Genomic DNA, 22561 nt, shown 5'->3' with positions numbered 1-22561 from the left:
ATCAGTTTGTAAATCCTTTAACAGGGTAGACTTAATAGTCTTTTGTAAATCTCCTAACAGAGTGCATACTTCATTGTATGTTTGCAAATCCTTTAACAAGGTGGATCTAGCAATCCTACTTGCTCCTAATAGGGTAGATCATTAGAAGTGATCATTGTAAGCCTTAACCAGCCAATTTTATACTGCAGTATTGAAGTTTTGTGGGTATCATTCCCACCCCAGTTTTACTTTCTAATTGGAAGGTTTCTGGGTCACCAAATCTGTGTGTTCATGTGTTAGAGATATTTATCTTTTCATGCATACAATAGATTAGATGAATGAATGGTAAAATATTATTATGCAAAATAGAGTTAAAGTTTTAGAGTTACTAATTCACCCCTCCCCTCTAAGTAACCTTGTTAGTCTTGATTATTTCCAACACTTAGCTTGATATAGAAGATCATGGAGAGGATAGAGGAGAAAGTTCTAAATCCAAAGTACCTATGTTAGAAAGATATACCAAAAGGCACCATGCAGCTAATCAAACCATTGGAGACAAGTTATATGGTATGATGACCAGAAATAAATAGAATGGTACATGTTTTCTTACTAAATTTGAAACTAGATCATTAAAACGTGCTTTTTATATTAAAAGTTTGATTGAAGTTATGAATGAAGAGATAGAATAGATAGAGAGGAATAAGAGTTAAACTCTTGTTCTTAAACCTAAGGATAAAAATGTAATTGGGACAAAGTGGGTTCTTAAAAATAAGCTAAATGAAGATGGAGAAGTTTCCAAAAGCAAAGCAAGGTTGGTATGTAGAGGTTATTCTCAAGAAGAAGGTATTTATTATGGTGAAAAAAATTCTCCTATTGAAATATTACAAGGTGTTAGAACTTTACTTTCTTATGTTGTACATTGAGGATTTAAAGTTTATCAAATGGATGTAGAATCTCCATTGTTGAATGGAATTCTTGAAGAGGAAGTTTACATAGAACAACCTGAAGCTTTTGTGGATTCTAGAAAAAGGAGATGGTTTGTAAATTGTGCAAAGATTTATATGATCTCAAGGAAGCTCATAGAGCTTGGTATGAAAGACATCATAACTACTTGATAAAGGGGTCAATGAAAGAAGTTGGGTCTCACTTTTGGACAAAAAGTGGAAGTGTTTTTCTTATTTTTGAATTTTTTTGTCAACTGCTGTCAAAATTTGAGGCATTTATAGATTGAATATAAGGAAACTTTAGAAATAAAAATTTTATTGTTCGGAATCTAGTTTTTGGATATGTAATTTATTTGTGTACCCATATGATATATATTTTTTTTGGTATGGATCTTTAAAAATCACTTTTTCAAAATGTTCATTTTAGGACCATGCCACGCTGATGTACATACACCATAATTTGACACAACTAAATGAATTTTTCTAAATCCTTTTAAAGGGAGTTACCTAATATACTTAAGATTGATGAAAATATTTTTCCCTAATTTTTTATTGAATCATTTTTTATTATTAATTATTAATTGGCTATAAAGGTAAATTTTAAAACATCTCATGTATGGACACCATAATTTGATCAAAATTTCACTTTTTTCAAAAAAAAAATTAACCTCAAAAGAATTGTATGTAAATTGATGACATATAAATTAATTTAAGAAAAATTAAAAAATTAAAGGTTATTAAATTTTCGGTGAGTGTCACTTTTTAAAGTTTAAGAGGTAGTTTTGGTTAATAAATAATGTAAAAATAGCAAATAAACTAATAAAATTTATAAAATTTAATTTTTTGAAATCAAAATAGTAAGACCTATAATGGGTTTTTGTTTCATCAAAAAATTCAATGGGGACAACCATATAAAAATTACAACAATTCCTAAAATTGTTGATTAAATGCGTTAGAAAAAAAAAAAGGATCATAAAGGCATGGCTTGGTGGGACCAAGCTTATTCCATGCCTTTCCCCAAGGCAAAACCCCATGCAAAATTCGTAGCCATTCCAAATTCCTGTTCATGTCTCAAGAATCGAGCCCTGATTTGTAATTCAAAAATTGGGTGCCCGATTGCATGTTAACCATTGTAAGAATCAGGTAACTGATTGTTTAAAAATTAGTTAACTGATTCTTTTAAAATTGGGTACTCGACTTGTAAGTAGGTACCCAATTTTTAAAGAATCGGGTACCCGATTCTTATGTACCCATTGGGCCCCAAAAGCTGCCCCACAAGCTGACTTTCAATGATTCAAATGATTGAATAATAGTTTCGATCTGCAACAATGAATTCTATCATAGTTATTGTATTTTCTTGTCTTCTTCTACAATTTGCAAGCTATTGATTCAAATTCAAAACTAGTGCAAACATGGGATCAAAACAATGAAGAAAAAAGAAAACAAAAGTTCTAACAGATGAGGAGATTGCAATAAATAAAAAGAATGAAGCACAACATCAATGAGAGACAAGAGAAAGAATTAGAGACTTTCACATTGTTTCAAAGGATAAAGACATTGAGGATACCACAATAGATGAAGAGACCAAAGAAGAGAACCAAATACAAGGAAATTCAGGTGCACATTCTAATCATACATTCAATACAAGTGTGTCTCCAAACCCTCAATTTTTTTCTCATGATGAAATTGGTGATTATTTAGAACCAGGTTATGATTTAAATGATTTATATTTTCTTCATGATAATAAATTGTCAAACGATCATGCACAAAAAATTCCAATGGAAATGCATGCCCTGAAAGAAATACCAAGAAAAATTGAAAATGAGATTCAAATCCCAAATAAAAGTGAAAATGAAATGTCAATCAAAAATAAAATTTGCATCAATGTAGACATAAAAACACCAAATACTGAAAAAAAATGTCAAAATGATAGTAAAGTGTTTGAACATAATTTTCATATTCCTAATGATGTGCTAAATAATCTTGAGGGCTTGGTTTCATGAAGACAAATTACGACACATGCTAATAGATTATATAGATGTTTTTTAATAATAAGAAATTTATATTTCAATGTCAATTGATGTTGCAACTAATTAAAATGTCTAAAATGTGAAAAGTAATGAGAAGTTTAGGATGTATGCAAAACCCAAGAATAAAAATGAGTCTTTAAAATAAGTTGTATCCACTATTGCTAGTGCCTTTGACATTATCAGAAAGAGAAATTTCTCTAATGTTAAGAATGCAGCACAATGAGCAACAAAAATAGCTTTAGTTAACAAATCAAAAATTGACAAAAGATTGATTAGCAACATAATTGGATATCTTAATGTGAATCGTAAGAATTTAGAAAGAGATATAAAGAGAAGGGTTAACTTTGAATGTGATCCAGCAAATATTTTGTGGACTTCTCATGGTAGACTCCTGAGATGTGATATGAAACTTACTAGTGAAGTCAAAAGTTTGGTTTAATAATTTTGGCATCATAATACAAGACTATCACTTAATTCAAGAGATGTTCTTAAATTGAGAATTGGGTCAAAAATACATGATCCACATCCTAAACACCTTTTGGACATGACTCAAACTGAATTGTTTAGAAAATTTATCAATGGTAAGGTATTAAATATTACCATTAGTTAAAGATTTTTTGAAAAGTGTAAACCATGGTATGTAAGCATTAACAAGGAAAGAATCACATTTTTTTGTAAAACTCATATTCCATTTCGTTACTATTATCATGCATTTCGATCTATATGTGGTACCATGCATAATAAAGAAATGTTGTAGGAATGTGGTATAAAAATACCACTTCAAACTATAAAGAATTTTATATCAGGTTTGTTTTGTAAGCCACCTAATGATCAATATTTTCTTTTCAATGCATGCCTTTCTATTACATATGATGTGTGTGACAATCTTTCTTTGTTAGATGAATATTTGCATGAAAATGGTTTGACTACTTTGAGACAACAATTAGTTGATGTAAAAAGATTCAAAACTATTGAATGTCCATTGAAGGATGTTAAGATTGGAAGAAGGTGTGATCTAGTTACAAATAAAGTTAGTTTTCATGCATTTATGGATGAGTTTAAGAGTGTGATCATACCAAAATATGTTAAACACTCTCAATATGCTAGACGGCTTGATGGACAATTTTGCACATGTAAGAATACATTTCCAATTGGTACTATACTTTTAGTTATTGAATTTGTAGAGAACTACACAGTTGCACCACAAGAAGAGGTATAACCACAATATTACAATTCAGTGCAAGTAAAAATTTATGTTCATATAATTTATAGGCATGCACTTGATAGTATAGAGGAGGATCAAAAAATATTGAGAGAGTGTCATTTATATATAAGTGATAATAAACTCCATTCATCTGAGTTCGTCCAATATTGTTTCAAGGTCTTTTATGATAATTTAGAAGAGATAAAAATTGAAATGACACAAAATTGGATATGGTCAGATAATTTTACAGGACAATTCGAGAATGCTAGAATGTTCTATTGGTTGAGTAGGACACATAGCCAAACTAACATCCAACTTGTGTGGAGATTTTTTTGAGGTTGGACATGGTAAAGGAGAACATGATGGTGGTGGTGCATGTGTGAAGAGAGACCTTAGTAGAAAGCAACTAAAATTTGAGGAAAATGCTGAATTCAAAAATGCACATGAGATATTTGAATGGTGTAACAAATATTTATACACGAGATCAAGTGAGAACTCTACAATCAAATTTTTCTTCTACCTAGTTGAAGAGAAGAATATCCTTTCAAGATATGACTATGGTAGAATTAGTGGGTCAGCTAAATGGCACTCATTTAGGATTTCAAATTCTAACACTTGGACTATATGGACTAGGGAGCTTGCTTATTTTTGTCAATTTTGTCTTGCAGGTGAATGGGAAGAATGTGAGAATATAGAATGGGTTGAAGATTGGCAACAAAAATCATTAGCACCTACTGACACACATTTCCAAGATATTATAGGAAATGAAGGTCATAATGCTACTTTTGCATCAAAAGACTATGATCATATTTCATACCTCATAGAACCTAGTATGCACAATTTAATTAGACTTTTTTGTGATCCCATTCGTCAATTTATATAATTTGCATATTTACTCATGTGATTAAAGTGTTTATGTACTTTATCTTATCTTTTAGGACATGTTTATTTTGTTATTGCACCTAGTAATAATGATGAATAGACTAAGTATTGGCTAGCTAGATGTGTGGAACCTAAGAAAAAAATGATATGTCATCAAGTCGACGATGATGGTTTTAAGTATCCAGTTGGGTCTATCATTGTAGCTAGCACCTGGCTATGTAGATACCTAACAAGAAGAAATTGTTTACCCATATTTGGAGATGACCAATCCAAAAAGAAGATTTTACACTATTCTCATTTGGTTGTGGCAACAAATATCAAATTAGAAAGATACAAAGGGAGACCCACCAATAAGGTATTATGGACAATTTCAATGGATGAGCATGAGACAATTATAGATGCATTGCAAATGAGAGAGGATGAAGATGGTAGAATTGGATGACTACATTTAAATCAAACACATGTAAGTTTTTTCTTTATTGTGCTATTTTTATATATGCATTTGTATAATTTAATTACATGTATGTTTGTGCTGTCAAAACCAAATTAGAGAACTTATATATTTTCCTCTTATTTAGGGCTCAATTACAATTTATGTAAATTTAAATGTTAAAGTGGATTGAGCATCAACATCTTGTGCAATTTCACATAGTGAGTACATACAAATTACACATATTTACATAGTTTAGATACCTCATATTAATTTATGCATTTATTAACATGTGTTTTTTTCTTTTACAATTTTATTTTATGGGACCTCATTTGAAGACATGTGTACAACCAATTTTATATTTTGAGTTCACTTCTATAAATTTATCATTGACATTGTCTTACATATATTGTGAAATATGTTGTACAAAAAAATTTAAAAATAGGAGTTTACTTCTATTTGAAAGTTAAAGGTGTGCGCTTAATATTATAAATTAATTTTCAATTTAAGTAACGACCTCCTATTTTGTTTCCATTACTTTTTTCCATTACTTTTAAATTCAAGCATGTTTACATTAATGTTTGTTTGAAGTTTCAAATTACTATTGATTTTAATATTAAACCCTTCACTTGTACATGATAATTTAAAGATCATTACTCATTGTATTGATTATATGTTATTTTTATGTTGATAATTGACATGTATGTTTAACCATGTTAACCATGTTAAGTGAGATGGAGGGAAGGAGGAAGAGAGGGAGAGACAGAGAGATGGAGGGATATGGGGAGGGTTATAAGTTCTTGTAATTTATCATAAAGGGGTCCGATTATGACACCTTAGGACAAATTAGCACCTCTTATGACCCCTTACAACACATTAGTCAATGTAGTCATAAAAGTAATCTTTTCTAATGTGTCCTAGTACATTCTAATATTTTCAAGAGGTTTTGATGGGTCATATGTGGTCATAAGAAACCTTAGGACCCATTATGACTCCTTGGAACCCATTCATATCATTAACACACTTTATGAAACCTTAGAACACATTAATCATCATAGGATACACTTTAGGGTTGTAACATGTCCTATTCAATCCTATTTTTTGCTAAGGAGTTTTAGTGGATCCTAAGTGGTTCTAGGAATCTTGGAGACTAATTACAACCTCTTAAGAACCATTATGACCATTATGAGCCTTTATAGTGTATGAGTCATTATAGGACACCGTTTAGAGGCCTAATGTGCCTTAATGGGTCATATGTTCTAAGGGGACATTAGGGATTTTTAGGACCCATTAGTGCACATTAGGTCTCATTATGACACATTAGGGTCCATTCACACATATTAGGACCCATTGGACCCCATTAAAACCTCTTATTATAGATTAACCGTTGCAAGACATAATAATGTGTCCTAAGTGATCCGAATATCTCACAACACATCACGATTGATCCTATGTGGTTTGAAAACCCATTAATACTATTTAGGGTGCACATTATGACCATCTAAAACATATTAAAATCTATTAATGCCTCTTAGATAATCTTAAGGGGCATAAGACATACTAATGGGTTATAATATGCCCCAATGGGTCCTAATGTGTCTTAAGGGGTTCTAATGTGTTTTATGTGATCCTATGACCTTTTAGGGCCTATTAGGAACCCTTATAATTCATTTGGGGCCATTAGGACTCATAAGAACCAATTATAACCCCTCTAAACATATTCACCATCATACAATACACTAATATGTTTGAAGGCATTATAATAGTTCCTAAGTGGTTGTAATCAGTCCTAATGTTTCCTCTTGGATTTTAAATGGTGGTCTTAATATATCATGAAGAGTCATAATGGGTTCTTAGTGGTCCTAGGACATCTTAGGGCTTATCAAGACCCTTAAGAACACATTAACTATAATAGGATACATAAATGGGATGTTAATGATTCTAATGTATCATAAGGGGTCATAATGGATTGTAAGTGGCCCCAAGACCCATTACAAAACCTTAGAATATATTAGGACCAATTAGGAAACATTAAAACTTCCTCAATCAGTTATTTAATTACATAGGTAAATATATTTAAGAAAATGTAACAACTTGATAGGACATCTAGTGTCTTGTCTAGAAAAATAGGCATTCTAGTCAAAGTGACACTTGGGATGTAAGAAAACCTAAGTCAAAGTTACAAGGAACCATTTAGGTACATGACTTTCCTAGTTAAATAATTGTATGAACATATGTACACAACCTTGATGAGAAAATGTGTGAATCAAAGGGTATCATCCATCATTTCATTAAATAAATCTTCAATCTTTACCTAAATTTTATAAATTCAAATTTTTAGGATGAAAAATATTTATAATAGTAGGTCAATTTTATTTTTATGAATCTCAATGCATAAATTTCATGTGATATTTATCCAATAATCTTTTTGATATCAGTACTAATGCTCTATAAATAGTTAAAATTATTGTTCATGTAGCATATATACTTACAAAATGTGTCATATGTTCATGAATAAAATATGTCGCAATTAAGAAAATGGTGTTAGAATTCTTTAGAATAACTGAGAGGGGGGGTGAATCAGTTATCCAAGGTCCAATGATGTCCAATACAACTTTTTCTACAAATCTTTAATAGCACATAACTGAAATTATCATGTATACAATTAAACATTAAACAACCATAAAAGATAATATGCATCACACCATAACACTAAGGATTTTGATGACCCAAAAACCCTCTAGGAATAAGAAGGTAAAACTGGGGTGGGGATGATACCCACTGAATAACTCCACAATTGATTTCAAACACTTCTGATGGTCTTCCCTGTTAAAGGCTACAACACATTGTTAAATGTGACCTTGTTAAAGGATTTCTACACCCTGTTAGGAGGGTGTCTAGTTAGAGGACTTAAGAACATTCAACTTGGAATTTCACCCTGTTAAAGGATTTACATAGAGCTATTAGGCTCACCCAAGTCCATGGGATTTATAGTCACCTTCTCAAAAGAATCTTTCATCCCTCTCTAAGGATCTATCCTCCTCCTAAGGATCTCTTTATCCTTCTCCTGGGAATTTCTTTATCCTTTTCTTGAGGCTTATTCACCTACCTATTAAGCTAACCTAGCAATGTAGGGTTTCAATGTCTAATACAATGGTAAGAAAGTATTAGAAGGCGTTTGACCTGATATAGATTGCAACTTCAACCTTGCGGATTTCAGATCACTCTTTATTCCTTTTCTTTGCTTGGATTTCCTCCCTTGCAGTGCCAACAGCTTGTTCACCCTTCAAGATCTGTCTCCTTGAGTTCCTCCACTCATTATGCCAATGTACTCGATGGTCACTTGATCAACTCAGAGTCTTGATGCTTTGTTCTTACTCCTCTTGGCTTCTTCACATGATCACACTTATGACCAATTACCTCTCATGCATGCTTATTTGATCTCTAACCTATAACTCCTTATAAAGAAGTTCTATTCTTCATTTCCTACTCAAATCTTAATTTGATCTTGAGAAAATGGTATTGTTTTCCCTCCAAATTGTTTCTTCTAGAAACTTCATGATAAATCCATTAGCATTCACCTTGAAAATGGTTTGCATGGATTACATAAAATTCTGTGACATCTACTCAGCATCCTTATCATCCAACTAATTCACAAAATTCAATGTAACAACCTTATCACTGCTGATCTGGCAAATCTTTGACTTGACAAATAATGCAGCAACTTGGCATCATTGATTTACTAATGCTCAGTTCTTTCTATGTTACTCAGCTTCTGTTGTTATTTTAGTGGCACTCGGCATCTATAGCATTTTCTACTTTTCTCAACACTTGAAGACTTACTCGACATCTGTTATCGTTTTCTACTACTCGGCACCTAAAGGAATTCTATGTTACTTGGCACCTGAAGGCTGCTCAACTTCAAATGAGAATCTGTTCGACACTAACTAGCTAGCTTGGCTCTCTCCAATGAACTTAGTTAATCCTTACATCTTTGATGTGTCTCAATGTGTCCATCATATGTGTCTTACAGTATGTCATCAATACACTATTTCATCAATGGCTTAGTTGATCCTTATACTTTATTACAACATCATAACTTCAACCTTTATCTAGGTACTTTAGTTACATCTTATTGATTTCCACCTCCTTGTCAATCAACCATTTTATAGTATTTGGATCACTAAAGAAATTTTCATTCCTGCAAGTAACAAGTTTGATATCAATGACAAAAAAATGATTGAAAAAATTCTTTACCAGATCCATTATTCTTCATTTATGATCTTTTCAATCATTTCCAACAAATGGTTTGAATACTTAAAACATGATGAAACATAATAATATATACTACATACACTAGCATGATAAGAAGTCGTAAAAAAATAGTACATGGTCTAAGATGTCATAACATGATCTATGAAGTCAAAAAATACATATAATACAATTAAGTGTCCTAATACAAAGTGTATCAAAATAAATAATATGTGTCATAGATACAAAATCTAAAGGTGCCAACGAGACCTAATCTATATGATCAAATGTTCTCTTTGCTCCATGCAAAGAAGACTCAGATGGATCATCCTGCGTAATATGAGTTGTCTCATCATGTGGGACACCCTATGAAGTAGATGGATCATCCTATGTAACATGAGGCATGTTTAATCATCTATATGCTTAATTCAAATGGGTTTCAAAATCTAGCTTTCAAATAAATTAAATATCGCTACATAAAAAAATAAATACCACATGAGATGGGTGTCCCTCTATAATGAGAGGAGGTGCACTGTGAAAGCTACCAAATGCTACATCAGTAAGGTCTTGTTATTTACAATACATACATTTTTAAAATTTGATAAAGAGAATAATGAACTATGTACATACATAAATCACAATATCGACCTCAAAGGATGATGTAGGTACCTCCATCTGGCTAAGTCTCATACTCTTAGCAACACTCATGGCGATATAGTCCTAAAATTATGGATACATAAAAATTGAGTCAAAATTATATATACATGAATAATTATAATGGATGTAAACTAAAAAGTACATAATTTGTACACTGCATTTTTTATACACAGTAAAAATATGTATATATATCATACTTGAGTAGTAGCCAATGTCACAGATGTGTCTACAGGTATGCTAGCATGATGATCAAAAGATGGAGTCAAAAATTAACTATATTGAGGCCTGTATCAATGAGTACGATCCATCTCCTATTTGTAAAATCAAAACACATAAAATATATATAGGAGTCAAAATTGTTCAGATTATAAGTTAATAACAATGTACATAGATAAAAATAGTACAAATTATTTTTCTTTTGTCAAAATTTCATACCCTATGTATTTGAGGCTATGCCTTTGTGATAGTTGGATCAAGACCTATGTTGACATCAAACTGTGTAGCAGTAGACAATCCCTACAAAATTAGATAAAAAGAACATATGAGAACATGTTATTAAATTCAAGTTTTAAAGTACGTTTTTACAGTGTAATTCAAAGTACATACCATATGAGGGATGCCAATGTCTATAGGTCTCAAAAAAAGACTATATTGCCTCCTAGGAGGAACAATATCATCCATCCTATGTTATTTCAAAAGTCCAAATTAATATGGTTAATACAATTACACATATATCTAGAAAGTAAATAATTATATACTTTATATATTTAAATTTTAATTAACATTTTTCCTGCTGCTCTTGACTATCTTAGGGCTATCACTACATGAGGTCAGAAAATGATGACACATTAATCTCATCACTACCATCACCATGGGTAACGTATATGTCATCATCAAAATCAGCACCCTTAGCATAATGGTCATTATGCACTACATCAACATAGCTCTAGGGGCCTCTGCATATGCCTCCGCAACTAGTACAAATATGTCCAAGTGGATGAACATGTGTCGCCTGCATCCACTACTGTACTAAATTTCCTAAAAGGTTACTCAAAGAGGTAAGAGTAGATGAAACTACTTCATGATGGTTTGTAGCTGGTACAACAAGCACAGGAAGAGGTACAAGGGGTTGAGGTTGCCTATAGTTTCTCATTCTTTCACTCAACTTTTCCCCAAGCCTATCCTAAGGCATCCCTCCACCAACCCCTTGAAATGATTTAATATCAAAATCATTGGGTTTCAAACCCAATTCAAACTCAGCCCATAGCTTCCTAAGGAAGTACATGGGCACCTCATGATTAGTGTGTGGTGGATGGTCAAATAGCATCCACCACCACTCCCAAAAGTGTCCTACTATGCATAGATGTGAACACCATCTAATAGAAATATGAGGCTTCTTCTTGTTAATCTCCAGACTTGTCTTAGGGTTTACAAAATATCTTGTAAAATGTCCTTCACCTATTTTAAGGTTATGGACCTCTCTATATGATAAGCCATTAGAATAGAAGTCATGCATTTTTTGCTTCCATAATCTAAATGAATCAATATCGCAATCTAGATGTTGTATGGAGTGAATGATGCCTTGCATGCTATCTTCAAGGTGTAGTAGGTGAGGAGGGGGGTGGGATTTGTGTCAGATAGCCTGAATATCTCACATGAGATCATTAAGATTACACCTCATGCTCTCTCACAGATTATCTATAGTGGGTGGTGGAGGAGGACTAGGTGGTCGTGGAGGTGGGGTTGGAGGTGCATGTGGAGATGGAGGTGGCGGGGGTGGGGGTGGGGGAGGGGGAGGGGTTGTTTGCTGGTCCATCAAATATAATCTGCATATATGTTTAAACAACATTAAAAATGAGAAAATTAATATTTAATAAAATTTAAATCTAAAATATCAATTATGTAAATGCATAGACCTTTAAAACCATATCAATTAAATAAATAAAGTTAAACACTTAGGTAAACTTTAATGTTAAGGCTAATTGAAAATTATACCAAATTTAAGTCTAATCATAGAATAATACTCCAAAAAGCTATATTAATAAATCAACTATATAAATCTAGTTTTAATATTAGATACGAGCTTGTTTTGTCTATGCAAGTTCAAGGGAACATGTTTTTGATATTAAGGAAAAGGATGTAAAAGTGCCCAATAGTTTAACCATTGTTTTGATAGATTATGATCTAGATCCTAAATGGAATTGCTTTATGAAATATATTGTAGTCATTTTTTTATTATTAATATTTTATATTGAATGCTAGAGTAGTTATATTCTTATTCTATTTAGTTTTTAAAGTTTTGTTGCAAAAAAATTACAGTTATATGTTTTTTTCCTAATTCACTAATTGACCTTATAAAAAGGGAAGCTATAAGATTTGTTATTCAACATTATTTATGCATTTATTTGGCACACTAAACTTGTGAGGAAATTCAAAAAATCATTAAGAAATATAAGGATAAGATAAGATAAAAATAAGGATAATTAAGATTACGAAAGGAAGGTATGACAAAATTTGTAGTGGGACTAAGAATGCAACTTCTAATGTGTTTTTTGTTCTAGGGTCATTTTCCTCAAAATTGTTTCCCTTTTCTGTATTCGAGTAGCTAGATCAATTTTTATGTACACTTATTTTGGAACACTGGCGGATTGTATTCTCATTATGGATTATATGTTCATCTTAGGATCAAACAAAGTTAAGATTATGGCAAGGCTATGGATTAGAATTTTGTTATGTTTAGGGTTTTCATGATGGCTAAGCTTAAGATTATTATAATGATTATGACTAATATTAGGGTTTACCTAGGATTATGGCTTTAGTTAGAATTTTATTTAGGTTTTAGATATTTATTATGGTGCTATTGTTTAAAGGATACATAATAGATGGAATTAGGATGAGAGTTAAGGATACAATTAGAATGAAACCTTAGAGATAGAATTATGATTTGATTTATATTTATGATTATAGTTCATCCTAAATATTATTTGCTAAAGCAAACTATAAGTCTAGATCCTAATTACAATACATGAACCCTATCCCTAACCATAATAATCCTAATTCTAATCATAATACTTAAACTTATAATATCTTCTTTAGTAATTTAAATCTTAACTTATCATTTAACAATTGTTATGAATTACTAATAGAACTTTTCTTCCCTCTAAATCTCTATGTTGAAATGTGTTATATTAATTGCATTTTCTAGTTATGACCAAAGTCTTTTTAATATTAAAAAACTTTGTATTATATTAATCACATCCTTTATAATTACTTTTGGATGCTTACTTATCTTCCACCTATGAACTACTCTTGGCTCATCCAAACATGAGCCTTAGTAGTTTCAATGATTAATTTTTTTTTTTTTTCTAATTCTGATTTGTAGGTGGAAGCAACTTCATAAATTATCATTTTTCTTAAGGTGTTTTAATGAGTTGTTGGATATAATCCTTAAGTATAAACCTTATAAACTTTAATTATAAATCTTAATCATAAATCTAAATATACACCTTAATTATAAAATCTAAATTAGAATACTTATCCTATGTATATTCTAGAATTGGATACAAATCCTAATACTAGATCCTAATCTTAAATGTTAAATGTTAAACCCTAACCTTATATATAAATCATAGTTAAGGTCAAGATTAGGGTTTAACATTTAAGATTAGTATTTTTATTTAGAATTAGGAGAAGGGCTTAGCATTTATGATTATTTTTAGGATAAATCTTTAGCATTTAGGATAACTTAGTTAGGCTAAGGGTTAATAATTTAGGATAAAGGTTTAGGATAAAGGTTAGACTTGAGATTAGAATTTAAAACTTAACGTTAAGGTTTAATATTTTGTATTAGGTACATGTTTTACCATTTAAAGTATAATTTTAGCACTTATAATTAGGATGAGATCATAATATCATTGAAAAATATAGTTTACTATTTGAAGAGTTTAGATTTTTTCATTTTAAATTACCATTTACTATAACTTAGGGTTATTGCTTGGATATGGATCTAATATTTAGTATTCAATACTTAGAATTTATGTAAATCTTTTAGGATTAGGGTTAGAATTTTAATAAAAGTTAGAGGTTGTATAAGGGTTAGGATTTAGGGATAGGGTTAGGATTAGGAATATTAATATTTAAGATAAGGGTTAAGCATTTAGGATAATAGTTTATCATTTAAAGTTAGGATTATGGTTTGACATTTATAGTTAGTACTTGGTTCTTAGGATACTTATTTAATTATTTATATTAGGGTGTAGGTTTTAGCAAATTAAGATTATGGTTAGGATGACAATAAGGTTTATGATTAGAGTTTTGGTTAAAATTGAGACTATAGTTAATCATAAATGTTTTCCCCTAATCCAAAACTATTAGTGTAAATCCTATGCCTAATACTTGATCCCTAACCATAACCATAATAATAACCTTGAGGTAAAGTAAGGGAGCACATTATTTAATGCCCAACTAAGAGATCCAAAGAGCTAACCTAAAGTTTTACTAAGAAAGAAACAACATGTACAATAATTTACATAAAAAACATAAGAGATTTCATTCCTTAATGATTCCTTAATGAGCACATTTTAATTTCATTTTAAAATAATTATAAGTACTATAAGTAAAATAAATAATACATTCACATGAAAGAATAACTACAAGTTCAATCCATCTAAATAATATACATTTGTTATGAATGCCACTTGGAATTAATTCAGAGTGCACAGTCATCCACTATACATGTCACAAGGTATGAAAGGCTAAAAGAATATACATTTATAAAATAGTTTACATCATCTATTTTTGATCCATGAAACAAGTACAACACAATAAGTAAAATCATTAAATACTGAGTTTTTTGTTTGGATCCCTTTGCGAGGTGTTATGTGATTAAATACTTAGTTGTATGTTTAGGGTTTTATTGTATAGTTATGGTTAGGTTGAGGTTAAAGACTTACGAATATAGTTAGTTTTAATTTCTTTGTTATATGGTTTAAAAACTAATCTATAATTAATCACTATTTATTTGAAATAAATATAAATTATTGAATGTAATTACATGTTTAAACAATGAATTTACATCTATCTAATCATTCAACATTGTAATTTACATATTAAATACATTTCAAACATCTAAAATAATAATTTTTAAATGAACATTTACAAAACTTTTATTTAAATTAACACATACAATAATATACATATAATACTCATTAAAAATGAAAATTTACAATTTTATGTATATTAAAACTATAAAAAAATAATAATAAATTGATGATATATAAAATGTAAAACTAAAAACAATTAAATAAAATAGTTCAAAACAAAATAAAATACCTGGTATGTCAGAAAATAGTAGTAGGGGGGTCGGTAGAGGTCAAAAATGAGCTCTCATTTTCTAAATGATAAAAGTGACACCAAAAATGGGGCATTTGCAGTTTTTGAAGATTGGGTAATTGATAATTTTAGAATTAGAAACTCGATTTTGACTAAATTGGGTACCTGATTTGTTCAAAATTGGGTGGCCAATTCTTAAGAAATTTGGGCACTCGAGCTATGATTCAAAAATCGGGCACCCAATTTTTGAAAAGCAGATCAGGTGCCCAAAGTGAGATTTTAGAAATGGGTACCCGATTCTAAGAAAATTGGGTACCTGTTTCTGAGAGGTCCAATTCTGCAGATTTGACTTCCACGAAATTGCGACCCAACTTTGTGCTCTTACCCAAAGATTATTTTTCAAAGAAAAAATGATAAAAATTACCTGTATATCAAAGAAGGACCAAACAAGAAGATTATATTGGCTCAAATCTTTGTGGATGACACATTGTTTACTTGAAATGATGATTTATACAAAACCTTTTCAGAAGAAATGAGTAAAGAATTTGAGATGTTTATTTTTGGAGAGATAAAATTCATTATTGGGCTACAGATTCAATAGAAGAAAGATGGTATCTACATTACTCAATCCAAATATATCAAGGAGATAGTAAAGAAGTTTTGAATGGAAGATTCAAGACTAGTTGGAACATCTATGCCTATTGGACATAAAATTTCCAAAAATGATGATTCGAGGAGGTAGATCAGATCACATAGAGATCAATGATTAGAAATTTGTAATATGTATTGTACATAAGGTCTGATATTACATCAATAGTTGGTATGGTGGCAAGATTCTCAAAAAATCCTAAATAAAACCATATGATGAAAATGAAGAGGATCATGAAGTATCTGAAGGGTACTAAAGACAATGGATTATGGTACCGAAAAAAAAGGCAATTCATATTTGAAAACATTCATAGATGTTGATTGGGAAGGAAGTGTTGATGATAGGAAGAGCACTAGCAGTGGAGCACTCTTTTTTGGTAAAATACTAGTGTCTTGGACAACTAAGAAGTAGAATTGCATTTCTCAGTCTACAATAGAGAAATAATATATGGTAGTAGTATTTAATTGCTCCAATGTTGTTTCATTCAAACAACTATTGGCAGGTATTAAGGTAGAGATCAAGGATCCAATGGTTATCTTCTATAATAACACCAATGCAATTAATATATCAAATAATCCTATGATGCATACCAAGACCAAGTACATTTTTATAAAATATCATTTTCTAAGAGAATTGGTACAAGATAAAGAGGTAAGATTAGAATATGTGAATACTAAGGAACAAATTGTAGAAATATTTAGAAAGACATTCCCTATGGATGCATTTTTTTATCCCCTATCTAAAGCTCACTAGATGAAGTTTAGTGATGCATCAAACAGAGCATGTTGAAGGTTAGTTGATATGTAATATTGAAAAGATAGATTGCATATGAATCAGTACATAAGGTACATTAATATTTACTAAATGTTGTCTTTGGCATAAAATTTCAAAGAAGGAGAAGTTTTTGTGTGTCATATCACATAAATTTTTCTTGAAGATGTCAAAGAGGGAAAACATATTTCATAAAGGGAGAATGAACTTGCTTTGATATCAAAAAGGGAGAGTTTTCTATTAGAAGAAAGTATTGAAGACAAATTTTGGTAATAAAGGGAGAAACTGAAGGTAGAGGGAGTTCAAACTAATAGAGGGAGTTCTCATGGATGAGAATAAGAATCAAACTAAGGATATTTTCCTTATTTTTGGTTTGCTCTTAAATTTCATTGCATTATGACATGTTATGTTGTCATCAATGCTAAAGAGAGACATTGTTGAATATAATTAGTTAATTATGTATTGTCTTTGATATTACACAAAATTTCATATCTTTTTCAGTCAGTGTAGGGTATGTGCAGGATCATGGTGTGCCAAAAAGTGGCAATCTGAAAAATATGTAGTTCTGAAATATCTCAAACCATTTCAAAATCTATTCCAATTTTTTTCCCACCCACCCTAATACTAAATGAAAACAATCAATATCTTTATAAGATCTACTAAATCTTTTTATACCAACCCTAAATCGTCAACTTTAAAAACATCCTAAAATGTGTTTTTGGCCTATTTTTATGTGGTTTTTACTTCAAACATGTAGCTGACGATTTTTATTTCAGAAAAAATTGATAAAATGAAAAGGGTTTCTTAAGAATGTTCTTATCTTTCCATAAATGTAAGGTTTGTGAAATTATGAGTTTAGTAAGTAATTATTGCTTATTTTCTAATGGATTTACGTATCAAGTGCTGACTGACACACTACTTGAAAAAAAACTAGAACTTTCAAATGGTACATCATTTTTTAAATGCAAAAGATGAATCACATTCTATGTGCCTTCTACTATAAGGGAAATAAAAAGAAAAATTAAATTTTGCAGAGTTTTGAATTAGTTAAGGTGGTCAGACACGAGATTTTTTTATTACCAAAAATAATAAAGTTAAAAATTAATTAATTATTATTTATTTAGAATAAAAATATCCAAAAATATGTGTCACATCCAGGCATGAGCCTACTACTTATATCTAGAATATTATTAAAAGATATTATCATTTGATTTTGATTAAGGTGGTCAGACATATATCTACTTCTTATTTTTCTTCTAAATTTTTTTTAATATTGCATTAAAATTCAAAATTTTGACTAATATATATATATTTTTTGAAATAAGTCCTAGTAGTTTAGAAACTAGATACAATTTTCTAGAGATTCTTTTCTCTCAAATTTTTGATATAAAGTTAATAACAAGTAGAAAATTACATGTCAAGTTGACATAACCCTGATTTTTTGATTTTTTATTGCCACTTAAGAGCATAGTTTTGTTGACCATGATCTTGCACATACCCTGTATGCTTAGCTCACTTGGGTGATGAAGATAGTTTCCTATGTTAGCTGAGCACTATATAGTTTTCCAAGCTCAGAAGTCAATGAATACCAAATTCATTCAAGTGTCAAAGAGAAGTTCACAAAAATTGAGTTTTAACCAAGCTCACATGGTTAATAATTGAAAAGTTGGATGGAAATAGTGTTAATTGAGCTCACTTAGTTACCAAAGAAATTTTGTAAAGATGTAGTGTTAATCAAGTTCACTTGGCTAACATAGGAAAATCATTTCTAAGTTAGCATCTATCGAATAAGTTTAGCTAATGAAGGATTTTATTGTTTGGAATATTGAGTTTAGTATATTTGTTTGTTGGTTCTAGCCGACTAAGAAAATGAATATTAATTATTTTTAGATGTATTCAAGCTGACTGGACAATGCACAAGTTTAAAGTAGAAGGTAAAGTTGAGGATTGAATGTGTACAAGTGAATAGAAGAATAGGAAATGCTTAGAGGAAGTGAGTTAGAAGGATAAGAAGAATATCCTTGTTGAGCTACAAAGATACATTTGATCAGAAAGCATCAAGTATACAAGCTAGAATTGAGATTTGTAATCATCAATTCAATTGCATTAGAAATTAGGTCATTTCATTGTTACTCTCTAACCATTGTAGTTTTGATGTAAATCTCTTAACAAATTTAGCTTAACAACTATCTATAAATTCTTTAACAAGGTAGAAACTCGAGATTAAAGTCTCTAAAGACCTTTAATAAGGCAACTCCTAATAGGGTTATTAAATCTTCTAAAAGGATAAAACCTAATAGTGTCTTTTTTAATCTTTAATAGGGTTGGTTCCTAATAGGGCTTACTTTAGAACAATGAAAAGTAGTAACTAGTTTTAATTGGTTTTTGTTCCCAAATGGGTTTCCATATTAAATCTTGGTGTGACTTGTGTCCATGTTATTTCTTTTAAGTGTATGAAACTAAGTTAAGTAAGTTCAATCATAGATAATATCTTAAGATTTGCATGTTAAGCATTTGCCAAGTTACAACATTTACTAGTGTTAATCGAGTGCTTGTATGTTTCCCAAGCATCAATATTTTTAGTGAAGTTTACATTTTGTATTGATATCTATGGTATCTAGGATTTATTTTTTTGGTAAATGATTCAACCCTCCCCTCTCAGTTACTCCTCTTATATTTCAAACATCTTCAACATGGCATGCATTTGGTTGGCCTTAGGGTGGCTCTGATGGACATCCTTAACCATATGTATTCAAGAAAGAAAAGGTTACATAAAAAGAAAAGAAAAATATATAAGATTTTATTTGGAATCCTCCCCATAAGGAATATTACAAGTTTAGGATGCATATTTGAGCACAGAAAAACTTTTGATTTTGAATTTTCACTTTTTATGCTTATCAAAATATTTTTTTAGATGAAAACCATGTTTCTCTATTTAATTTATATATTGACCCATTATAACTTTTCTAATTTATTAAATCCATTGATATTATTATTTTATTAATAGTTTTCAAATTTTTGCACAATATCCTACAACAAAATAGAAAATTGTGAGCCTTTCATATTGGAGGAATTGTATTCAAGTCTACTCAAGATTAACACATAATAATAACTAATATTCATAAAGACTAACAATAATACTCTAGAATTTGGTCATTAACTAATAATAATAATAATAATAATAATAATAATAATAATGAAAATAAACATAACAATAACAATAATAATTTTTCAAGTTTTCATCTTTACATTTTTAAAAACTTATGTATACGCTTCTTATGTTCAGAAATATTTGTTTCTTTTTCTCTTATTTGAAAAAATTCAAATGCAAAAGTCTATTAAAAGTGCATATTGTTGACTTGGTGGTCAACACCTCCTTTGGGGGTTACGACATAGCTTAATAACCTCTTGTAGATCTCGATAAGTCTAGTGTTTTTCATGTTCATTGATAGCTTGAGCTTTTGGTGAAATGACAAATATACCAACAATTGATATCAGAGACTTGGGTCACAAGATCGAATCTTTGGAGATCTCCTTCATTCTGTCATTGTGGAACTCTAAGTTGGTGTTGAAAGGGAGACTGTTGAGTTGGTGCTTAGCACCTTCTTGGGGGTTTGTGACATGGCTTAACTATCTCTTGTGGATCTGGGTAAGTCTAGTGTTTGTGGTATTCATTAATCGCTTGATCTTTTGGCAGAACGATAAACATACCAACACATATTTCTTTGTGAATAATCCACTCAATGAATGAAAGAGTAAAACTTTTTCATTATCAAAATCATATTCTTAGACAAAATATATTTGAAGTGAAATAAGACTTATTTAGAGCTATTAAAAGAAAAATGGATTGGATTTTGACTTCATTCAATTAAGGATCTTATACATTTAGTCTTGGTTGTTATAAATTCATAGGATGACTGGGTTTAAAATATCCAATAAAAAAATTTACAACATTTATAATTTTTTTAAGGAAGCTGCTATTGATGAAACCCAATATGAAACCAAGACACTGAAAATGTTGACTACTTCAAGTGCTTGGTGTAGGCCCTGCAAGACTTTTATTTTTGTTTGTCTTTCCATTAGTTTTTTCTAACTCGTAAAATAGAGTTTTGAATTTGACTAGTCTTGTTTATTATTATTGTTTTAAATGTCTATTTCTTAGCCCTTTACCCACACAAACATTAATGTAGAATTTTATCTCCTCTTTGCATGTGGAAAATTGAGTAGAAGCTCTAGTGACAAACTATAAGTTGTAGGATTTCTACATGATAATAAAGTAAAATACTATGACAAATATAGAGGCTTGGTAGGATTTGAATAATTTTGTAGTTAAAAAAAAATTGATTGATTTATAAAATAGAATATTAAAGATAGGATATTAAGAAAGTTTGGTAATGGCAAACAAAGACATTTATAGAAAAAAATGCATGGAAGAGACATGATATCTTAGAACTAAGAGGGAACTTAAGATGTAGTAAACCTGGGAAATCTTTAGATTCATGTAGCTTTATTTCACAATATTTTTGATAACATGGTAGACTACATAGGTATCTTAAAATATAATATAATATCTTAGATGAATGTGATATCTAGCAATTCTATTAATGGAAGGTTTGAAATGGTGTACCTCAATTTTTCCAACTATAAATATGGTATTTTTTAAATGATGAATATGGAAGAGGGAAGAGAGTCATTGATATATTTTTTAGGGAGAAGAGGATAATTGATGCCATCATATTTTTTAATTAATTAATTTTTAGTAAGGTATTATATCTATTTTATCAAAATTGAGGTCAAAGAATTTTTATTCTTTTTTAAAGTTGCAATCGAAAAGTTAATTTATTTAGAGATTAGGTGAAGACCTTGTGTATTTTTTTCCTTTTAGTATTGTGCCTCTATCAAATGGACCTAATTATAAATACACATATGTATATCTTATGGTTTGTGTTTATTGAGTTCTTCATGTAATCAAACCTAAGCATCTAGTTTAGTAGGAACTTGCCTAAGGAAAAGAATAAAATTTCGAAGATCTAGAAGTGAAAATCATTCATTGATGATCATACTCTAATATATGTATGAGAATTCTATTTAACTTTAAGCTCTATGTATGTGCAATACGGACTCACTTTTCCTTTGAATTTTAATTATCTAAGCTCTATGTACATGTAATAGATATTTGGCTTCATTTCATAATTGAATTATAATATCTATATGCATCTTCTTTAAATAATAAAGTTTTAAGTAAAACCCAAGAACTTTGATGTAGGAACATCCTAGGTTGTCTTGTTATCCTGCTCATTTTTTTCATTCTACATGTTGATGTCAAGTTATTGTAGCTCCAATATATGCCAAGTGACTCTTCATTCGCCAAGTTACCCAGTGTACACCAAGTGACTCTTCATTTGCCAAGTTACCCAGTGTATGCCAAGTGAC

Source organism: Cupressus sempervirens, chromosome 10, assembly GCF_028749045.1.
Source record: "Cupressus sempervirens isolate cs-2001-9-10 chromosome 10, ASM2874904v1, whole genome shotgun sequence".
In the NCBI taxonomy this organism is placed as follows: Eukaryota; Viridiplantae; Streptophyta; class Pinopsida; order Cupressales; family Cupressaceae; genus Cupressus; species Cupressus sempervirens.
Note: the sequence above shows the minus strand (reverse complement) of the source record.